General features: G+C 44.6%; 1 long non-coding RNA gene across 1 annotated transcript in view; it reads left to right on the top strand.

Moving 5' to 3' along the window:
• Positions 1 to 5,486: 5,486 nt before the first annotated feature.
• Positions 5,487 to 9,758, top strand: part of LOC131907380 (uncharacterized) — a 32,660-nt gene continuing 28,388 nt past the window's right edge. The window contains exon 1 of the long non-coding RNA XR_009378384.1: positions 5,487 to 5,628. This is a non-coding gene — a long non-coding RNA (uncharacterized LOC131907380). The remainder of the gene's footprint in view (positions 5,629 to 9,758) is intronic.

Below are 9,758 nucleotides of genomic sequence, written 5' to 3'. Positions count from 1 at the left end.
TAGTCATGTTTAAAATTTTGTTAGAATTCGACATCACTACCTTATCACTGGGTGGTTCCACAGTGAAACCAGACAGTAATACAGAAGAATAACTCAAAGGTGACCCCACTGGACTAGAGGAAGGTAGGATATCTTTACTATGGATAAAATTATGTTTTATTTGAGATTCTCAGGCAATGACTGACTAAAAGGAATGAAGCTCTGCCCCTGGTTGTCCACATTCAGGACTTGAGCCTAGGATATTGCAACTTTAGCATAAAATAGTATCTATATATGCAAGGGATGTTAACTCTGCTGACAGCCTTTATAGCAAATGGTATTTTGTGTTGGGATCCTTGCTTCTCAGCCTGCTCCAATCCTGTCATGTCCCTTAAATCTCCCGGTCTTTCCATCCTGCTTCAAACAGACTTTGGGAAAAGAAGAAAACAGCAGTGAAATCAGTGCTTCGAGAGCTTTCCAAACAGTCTAAACGCAACAGGACCGACAGAGGTCTCAAGCACTCTTTAGCAATGGACACTCCTGGTTACGCACCGATCGGCATCTTGAACGAGCAGTTTGACACGTACCCGAGACTCCAGCTGGATGTAAGGAGGCAGAGGCACACATGGATGCTATGAGGTTGCTGAGGAGATAGCTCAATGGGTAAATTGTTTGCTGTGCAAACACAGGGACCTGAGTTTAGTGCCCAGTGCCCACTCAAAAGCCGGTGTGGGAGTGCATGTCTGGAACCCCAGGGCTGGGAGACAGATACAGGAAGGGGCTTGCCCAGCAGACAGTCTAGCTGAAAGAGCAAGCTCTAGGGTCACTGAAACCCAGTCACAAAAGCCAAGGTGGAGTGTGGACATCGACCTTTAGCCTCCCCGTGTGTAAGGACATGCACACTGCACAGTGCACACACAGGCGTATGCCTACACACAGACCCAAATTTTAAAAACAAGTTGTTGGACTCCATTATGATATTTTCACTATGTTGTGTGAACTATTTTATTGGTTTATTGATGATGATTGTTCGATTGAGTCAGAGACTTACTATGCAGCCCAGGCTAGTCTGGAATTAACTCTGTATCCCAGATTGGCCTTGAACTTGTGATCCCCTTGTGATTCAGCCTTCTAAGCACTAAAATTGCAGAAATATGCCATCTTTTCTTTTCGTTATGTTTTTTACTGGAGACAGGATCTTGTTATCTCTGACTGGGGCTTACTGTACAATCCAGGCTATCCTGAACAGTGTAGCAATTCTGTTGCACCAACCTATTTTTAAGCGCTGGAATTGAATGCGTGAGTCCTGTACCTATCTTCTTACCCTTTGCCCTACCCATCACATAGCTCCACCCTCCCTCTAATATTCAAGGCAATTGCTACAAAGGTAAGTCCACACTATATCACTTCCCACATCCCCTACTCCTTTCCATAAAGCTATATATAGTGCTTTCTGAACCCGTGTCCCTGAATTTGCAATCCTAAAACACCACCACTACCAATAAAGTTCTTGCACAATCTCATTTGTTGAATTAATTAATGTACATTTCTGAGCCTACTCCTTGGCTTTATACAGTCTTGTATTACCAATCATGAGATAAACACAAATGCACTTTATACATCGTAAACGTGATAATCATGTGAGGCACTATCATATTTGATGAAGTAGGCTGGGTTTACTGCTCACCATGAGGAAATGGAAACATACAATCATCTCTGAAAACAGAACTTTAACCCAACAGCTGCTCGGGGAACTAACCTCCTGTACAGTAAATAGCTTGCCAAGTCAGCCCGTCCTAAGGCCCTGCCCGGTTACTATTGCTAATCTCAGAAGTGCTCTCTTACAAGCTCTTTCCAATAGCTTCTCTATCAGCGCCAGGCTCTTCAGCCCTTGGTAGTGACTGACACTTTCCTAATCCTCTCAGCTCCCTGCTTTCAGTTCAGTACTGATAAAGGCGGTCAAAAGTGTGTCCCAGCCAATCACAGAGGATGTCTTACTTCGTGGTAGCCCTCCACAGCTTCTGCATGTCAACACTCTCCATTCAGGACAGACTTTTCCCCCACTACTTAAAGCTTTCGTACTCCGCCAAAGCACAGCGGTGACGGTTCACTCTCTTGGGTCAGTAGATCAAAAGAAACAGCTTTGGCTCTCCTCATCTTTTCCATGTCTCATATTTGTGTGTAGAACCTTGGTCCACAGGCTAGTGAATGGGGCTCTCTCTGCAGTCACGGAGCTAGCAAGTTCTAAGCGAAAGCTGAGCACTTAGGTGCCAAGTCCTCCTGTAGAACTGAGCAAGAGACAAGTCAGCAAGTCCGACCATGACGTCAGGTTTCCCTGCGGCCAGGAAACAACAAAACCAGAAAAAGAATACGCATCAAGAGACCAGAAAAACAGATTCGCTTTACATAACTTCATTCTTCTGAGTTTAGATTTGAAGGCTGGGGTGAGCAACGGCTCATTTTGTGGTAGACACTGACATCTACTGGCCAAAATTGGTAGTTAAACATTTAATATATTTTTAGCCAAAAAGAAGAAAAGATGTGATCCTGATCGTGGAAGGTAGAGTCAGAAGGGCTGGGGTGGGTGCAGATTGCAGCTGTGGGAGGGTAAGAAGAGAGCCAGCAGGAAATGAGCACCTGAGGATGAGGACAGGTCCAAGGAAAGGGATCACGGAGTGGATTCTGGGATGCCGTTGGAGTTGACCCCAAACGCCTGCCTTGTTAGTTTTAAGATTCTTGTCCTAGGATTTCTTATCTCAATTTTCTAAGAGATTTTTCTTCAGGTACACAGTACATTTTAAAACCACAGGTTCTGGGGAGAAGTATCACCCAAGCCACCTCAAAGGGAAGTGCTCCTTGATCATGTAGTCAGTACTGCCAGCAGCTTCAGGGTGCTTACTCAGTACTTCTGTGCTCAGTGCTTTATAAGTAGACAGACTGGAGTCAGGCTACTTGTACACAGACCGACTCTGTCATTTATACGTTGTGTGACTTCAAGTGAGTGTCTTTCAAATGAAGATGGCAATCATGTCTTCCACACACATTCTTGAAAGAGTTTAAATAAATCACATATGGAAAGTGCTCGAAACAGGAGCGGGGACATCCTAAATGCTAAACAAATGTTAGTGTCATTGCCTACATTTATCTTTACAACCTTTTGAAATAAATACTGTATCTCTAATACTAGGAGAGTCTGGTGTCTGAGTGGGAACTGTTTTCAGCCTCCCGCAACAGAAAAGGTGACTAATGGTGGCTGATGTTTTTGTTTCCTCTTTCACATAACGGGCATAGCAATCGGTCTAGAGGTAAGTGGTTGCTGGCACTGGCTCATGCCTCAGAGACATCAGGGCCAGTGTCTCAGAACTTTCTAGGCCTTTCCTTCAAGGAGGTGAGGTAATACTCTACCTCCAGTTCCAAGCATCATGTTCATCAAGAACAGAAGCAGAGGAAGAAACTGGGGCCCTGGGTATCTATTTGCTTTTTTTTTTTTTTTTCTGTTTAATCAGAAAAACAAAAAGATTTCCCACTAAAGTCGTCTTCTGTTTGATTGGCAAAAAACTGTCACTTGGCTCCTCCTGGCTGAAAAGGCTCCAGGGGAAGAGGGTCTTCAACTTGCCCAGTTTACAAAGTGGGCAGCAGAGAAGAAGGAGGTGGTGATGACTGTCGTCAGTCCTCAGTCTGCGTGCCACACCTCAGAAGGGGACAAAGCATTTGATCCGACGGTACAGCTCCCGATGCTGCCACTCACTCCAGGCAGCGCGGATCCTGGTATCCTAAAGTCTACGCCATGCTAACGCTGTGGTGGGTAGACTATGGAAGTCTACGCCACTAAAACTCTGGTACCGAAGCCTACAGCTTCAGCTTCCCAGTGGCTCAGCCATGGTGTTGGAGGTTAGGAGAGAGTATTCACTCCCCCGCTCTGGGATGTGGCTAGCAGAGGTTAGACTCCTTCACTGAAGGCCTGATAGGCCTAGACTCACTCCAACCACCTCTCCCCACCCCCGTGTCTCTCATTATTTAAAGGCAAAGTAGGTTGGTAGAAGTGACTTGTTGCAGATGCAAGGCAGGCAAACAGGAAGAGAAGAATGAGCCACAGGAAGAGGCGGCCTGGGGGCCAGCAGGAAAGGGAAGTTGTGAAACAGTCAGGAGAGACTGTGGAAACTTCACCCAGACAGATGAAAAAGTGAGATATAGGAACCTTATGCTGGAACAAATATCAACAGATAAAGGGAGAACACAAGAGAGGCTAGGTGTCTGCTTAGAAAGATTTAACTAGAAAAATCAGACATCACAAACTGAACTGCGTGGGGCTTAACTGTCAACAGATGTCTTTTGATCAAAATCTGTATGTCTTGTGGATCCCAACTTTTTCCATTCTAAGGTGATGCCTGTATTGGCGGAGCGTCATTGGGAGAACCCGTGGTACCAGAATGGGGACGAGGCTGTATGCTGACACTTCAGTAGAATGAGAACCTCTGAAGAATACCCATAAAGCATACTGTGGGACACTGTGTGTCAGTACGGCATTAGCCTTGGTCAGGAGTCTGATGGGAAGCAGATGGCATATTAAAGTGGCATGCCAAGCGTAAGAGAATGAACACGGAATGATGTCACTGGAGCTGTCCATAGCAGAGAGCCATTGTCACCTAAAGGAGCCTAAAGGTGTGCTAGTGGACACCAGTAAGAGAGGTGGTGGTAGGGTGGCTCCGTGGGTAGGGCTTTTGCTTAGCATGCATGAAGTCCTGGGCTAGATCCCCAGCACCACAGAAACCACCTCTGACGGTTCATAACTGTAATCCCAGCGTTTGGGAGGTAGAGGTAGGGGGATCAGAAGTTCAAGGCCACTTTCTGCTCCATTGCTAGTTCTAGTTTCAGACCAACCTGGGTTACATCACACACACACACACACACACACACACACACACACACACACACACACTTTATTTGTAAGTGTTGACATTTTAACAGGACAAGTCTCAGATAAAGTAAACATGAATCCTGAAATTGCAATCACAGGGAGGAAGACAATTCTTATTCATAAAGCCATTTGTTTTTATTGTGATAAAATAAACAAAACATAAAATTCAACATTTTAGCCTTAAAAAGTGAACAGTTCTTTGGTATTAAGTACTTTCACACCACTGTGTAACCATCATGACCATCTATTTCTAGGACTTTTTCATCTTCCTTAACTGGACTTTTGACCCATTAAATACCCAGTCCTCCTTCTGTCCTCTCTCCAGGCTTGCCCACCACCGCCTTGCTCTGTGTCATTTTCACAGAATCACTGTGACTGTTCAGAAGAATCAGCTTGAACGAGCTGAACATGTTACAGGATGTCCTGTGTCTCTGACCGGACCCATTCATCCGTGGATGGACCCATTTCTGCTGGGCAGTAAGCTGCCTGCCTGTAGCTCTGCCGTGGTGAGCCTGAATGACACTGTAAAGATGCCAAGAAGGAGGGATGGTGCCTCAGGGGACATTCTCACCTCCGCTCCCACAGGCTGCCTTCTGGCTGTCCAGTCTTTGGTCCGTGAAAAGAAAACTTGGACCAAGGACTACAAGCTGTTTTCACTGAAAACAAGTTGGTCAAGCTATTTAACCAGTCTGTCCAAACATGAGTCACCGGCAGTTAAGGCCACTTTAAAGGTAATGGATTGTATTGCTGAAATACAGCCTTTTAAGGCAAGTGTTCAGCAGAGGCTGGAATGACTAGTATTGGGTGGCAGTGAGGGTGGGTGGTCCCTACAGCAAGAATTTCAGATTCGCAACCTGGAAGCCAGACTCAGTCCAGACGCATCTCACTAGACCTGTGTGCAGTATTTTCAAACATGATTAGCTGGTGGATTTGAAAATCAAATTTCTGGTTTCGGTTGAAAAAATTTGCAGCGTGGGCTGGAATCCTGCCTGGTAAAAGAAATAAGTCTCCCCACTCCTTTATTTCCCTATATCCTGGCCCAAGGGGCATTGGGTTGTAACTCTTGTCCCTGAGGTTTTAGAACCATCTTTTGGGATACATTTAACAAGATATTAAAGAGACAATTAATCATAGCTTGAAAATAATTTTTAAACAAATAAAGGAAATCTTTGAAGATGAACAGATTCTATGGGTATTATAAAAAGGTAGTTAAGTTTCAAGTAAATTTGAAAAGTTGGTAAAATAATAGAAATCATATCTGAGGAGAAAAGGTCGGTCAATATGTATTTGGGGGCACTTGTAACATCCCAGCATTTTCAGTCTGCACTCTGAATTTTCCCACAAGCACTGGTCATTACTAGGCATGCTACAGGGTACTTCATGCTTTAGTTATGGGTTAGATTTATATCTTTACACATGGTTATCACTACAGCTGAATAAGTATTATATATGATATTGCTATTTGTGACAGCTTATTTTCTGTTTTGGTTCCACTAGAATATAAGTTTACAAAGAGTAGACTCCTCCATTTTACTTCCAGAGCTGAGGATGATTTCTGGCACAATAGCAGGATACGCAGTGGCTATGGGCTGAACAGATGAGTTCCTGAATGTATGTATGTGTGTGTATGGAACTGAGGGATGTTAGCTGTACAAGCCACCCTCCTCATATTCAGAGAGCTCACTGTAATTATAAAACAAGATATAAGCTGAGCGTAGTGGTACATGCCTTTAACCCCGGCATTCAGAAGGCAGAGGTAGATGAATCTCTGTGAGTTTGAGATCAGCTGATCTATACAGTGAGTTTCAGACAGTCAGAGCCACATAGTTAGACTCTGTCTTAAAAAATAAATAAAATAAAAACAAGATATAGAGAAGAAGACAACAATGTAAGAGTTTGTATGTGTGTGTGTGTGTGTGTGTGTGTGTGTGTGTGTGTGTGTGTTTAAATTGGCAAGTGACTAAAGAAAGCAAAATACTACAAAAGTCTAAAAGAAGAGATATTTTGCCTTAGAATGAGCACTCGAGAAAACTTTAGAAAGAAGGTGGATTTGACACAAACTTGGGAAGAAGAGGAGGATTTGTGGGGCAGTGGGAGAAACACATTAGGAGAAGGATGGAATCTATGATAGAAAAATATTAGTGAAATAGTTTGATAGCATCCTACGAAACTTCCCGCCTGTAATTTCATAGCCAGAACCAAAGTCTAATTCGATGGGTGTGTGTATTTGTCTGATCAGAGGTTTCTGAGCAAGTACCTTGTGCATACCCAGGTGAAAGGCAGGTCCGTAGGATGGAGTTGTTGGGGTTGCAGAGGTGAGGAAAAGTCTGGGAGGTTCCACAGCTTAATAGTTAGAGAATCACCTACAGGAATGGGGAAGTCGGGACAGGTTTGATTGCAAGAACAGAAATTCAGTTTGAATTCCTGGGAGCAAACGCGCTTTATCACCCCCATAAAAGCAAACTGCAGAGAGAGTGGATGGCAGGAGCAGTTGGGCAGCAGAACCCTCAACCCTGCCCCACTCTCCATCTGCTGCAGCTGCTTCTCTCCGCATCCACTTCCTTTATGAAGGACACTAGAGCCACATCTGCCCGTCTTTCCCAGACCCTCATCCTCCAACTCCAACCCCAGTGATGGGTGACAAAACTTGCTTGCTTAGTGCCAAAGGGCAGTCACACTTTGTTTTGCCGCATTAAAACTGAGCAAATAGCACACTTCTCAAATCACAGAGTCACCTCATCTCAGGGCTCCATAAAAGTCATCAGATCTCACAACCTGATCCAATGTATTAGTCGTTTCTGGCAATATTCCCAACAAGTGATCTTTCAACAAGCACTTAAGACACTTATGTCCCCATTCAGGCACTCCGTGTCACCGTAAAAGTGCTCCAAGCTGTTACAGAGTCGGTCTTTACAGCCAGATAAGATCTACCACCACTTGCCAGTGGCCTTCCATTGTACATCTCAGTACATCAGATGCTTGAAGAGTCCATTCGCCAGTGAGCCGTCTCAGGCTGAACTTCAATTTACTCTCATTATTTCTTAGGCGGCATGGAGTTTAAATCCCTTTGGACTTCTTCAATGGGCTCTTTCAACCTCCAAGAAGTATTTATCGTGCACTCTTTTTATTCCGAGCAGTTAACTAGGTGTGAGGAAGGAGATAGCAAGGAAAGCAGGTTCTTGGCCTAATAGAGTGTGAGCTTTTGAAGAACAGCAGATGGATATTAGACGGGTAATTCCACTAACGGGAGACTTACATGTTTCAGTGTCACAATTAAATGTGAAAGGCTTCGTGTGTGGTCTTACTGCTATGGTTTGGATCTGGAAGGTCTTCCTAAGGCTTGGTCCCAGGCGATGGTGCTATGGAGAAGTGGTGGAAACTTTAGGAGGTAGGGCCTAGCTGGGACAGTGGGTCACTGGGAAGTGGCTTGAATATCTTAGGAACCTAGCCCATGAACACTCAAGCTCTCTCTATTGGTGAAATTATTAAGGTCACTCCACATAGTTAAAAGGGAGGTTTATTTTGTGGGGTAACTTACAAGTGAAGGGATAGTTTACAGGGTCTGCGAAAGGTGTAGCGCAGTCTGGCGGTGTTCTCTGGAGAACCCTGCTCAGTCTACCTCCAGCGTCCAGGGTCCAGGAACCAAGAGAGCTGGTGCATCTGGATCTCGGGTCTTCAGGGTCCTCTCTTGGCCCTGCCTTTTGGGCTTGGAACTTCCAGATCAAAGCTGGAATGGCTACCCACTCACTCTCTGTCTCTGTCTCTGTCTCTGTCTCTCTCTGTCTCTGTCTCTCTCTCTGTCTCTGTCTCTCTCTGTCTCTCTCTCTCTCTCTCTCTCTCTCTCTCTCTCTCTCTCTCCCACTCATTACCTCTCCCCTCCCCTCCCCTCCCCTCCCCTCCCCTCCTCTCCCCTCCCCTCCCCTCCTCTCCCCTCCCCTCCCCTCCCCTTCCCTCATCCTTCTCAGGTGCAGCCGCTGTACCCTATCGACCATTCCCTTCTGTCGTAAAGTTCTGCTTCACCACAGTCCCCAAAACAAAGGCACCAGCCAACCAAGGACAAAAGTCTCTGAAGCTAGGAGACAAAATAAAGCTTTCTTCCAAGTTGATTTTTTTTTTGGGGGGGGGGTTGGTATTTGGTCACAGAAATGGAAAGCTGACTCACATGTGAATAGTGGGTGGTAAAACACCCCCACAGACAGGTTTTCCAAAGGTGCAGTCCTACTTTTGAGTAAGAACTGAGTTTGTTTAAAAAAAATAAATTAAAAAAAATAGAACCTGAAAAAAAAAAAAAAGACTGAGTTTGTAACTGGCTTTTGACAAACAGTGAAGAAGGGAAATGCCTAAGTGACAGATTGCAACCTCACAGACACTGTCTAGCCTTCTTCGGTCTGGCTCCTGTGGCTGCCTGTATCATCCTGGCTCTCTTTTCTCCAGGTTCCGTAGGAAAAGATTAATTTTTCCTTTTCAGGGGAGGGTGTGTTTTTTATTAGCATACAATAATAAGGGCTTCATTATGACATTTTCATTCATGGATATTACATATTTTGATCATACTCCATCACCCTCTCTCTCCCTGTTCTCAAGTAGCTCCCTTCTATTTCCATGTCTTCCCACGTTTGTTTCTGTGACTTATGAGTTGATTAGAGTTGTTTCCGATCAGCGGCCACACCACTGAAGAAAATGCCTCTCCCTCATCGGCCCTTAACCAGAAGAGTCTTAAAGAGGGTTCCCTATGTTTTCATCCAGAAGCGTCAGCACTTCATGTCTGAAATTAAGATCTTTGATTAATTTCTAATTGATTTGTGAAATATATTTATCTACTTTCATTTTTCTCCAGGTAGAGATCCAGTTTTCCTTTTGT

The sequence above is a fragment of the Peromyscus eremicus genome, chromosome 1 (genome assembly GCF_949786415.1).
Source record: "Peromyscus eremicus chromosome 1, PerEre_H2_v1, whole genome shotgun sequence".
NCBI classification, from domain to species: domain Eukaryota; kingdom Metazoa; phylum Chordata; class Mammalia; order Rodentia; family Cricetidae; genus Peromyscus; species Peromyscus eremicus.
This window is presented reverse-complemented; position numbering and strand designations above follow the sequence as displayed.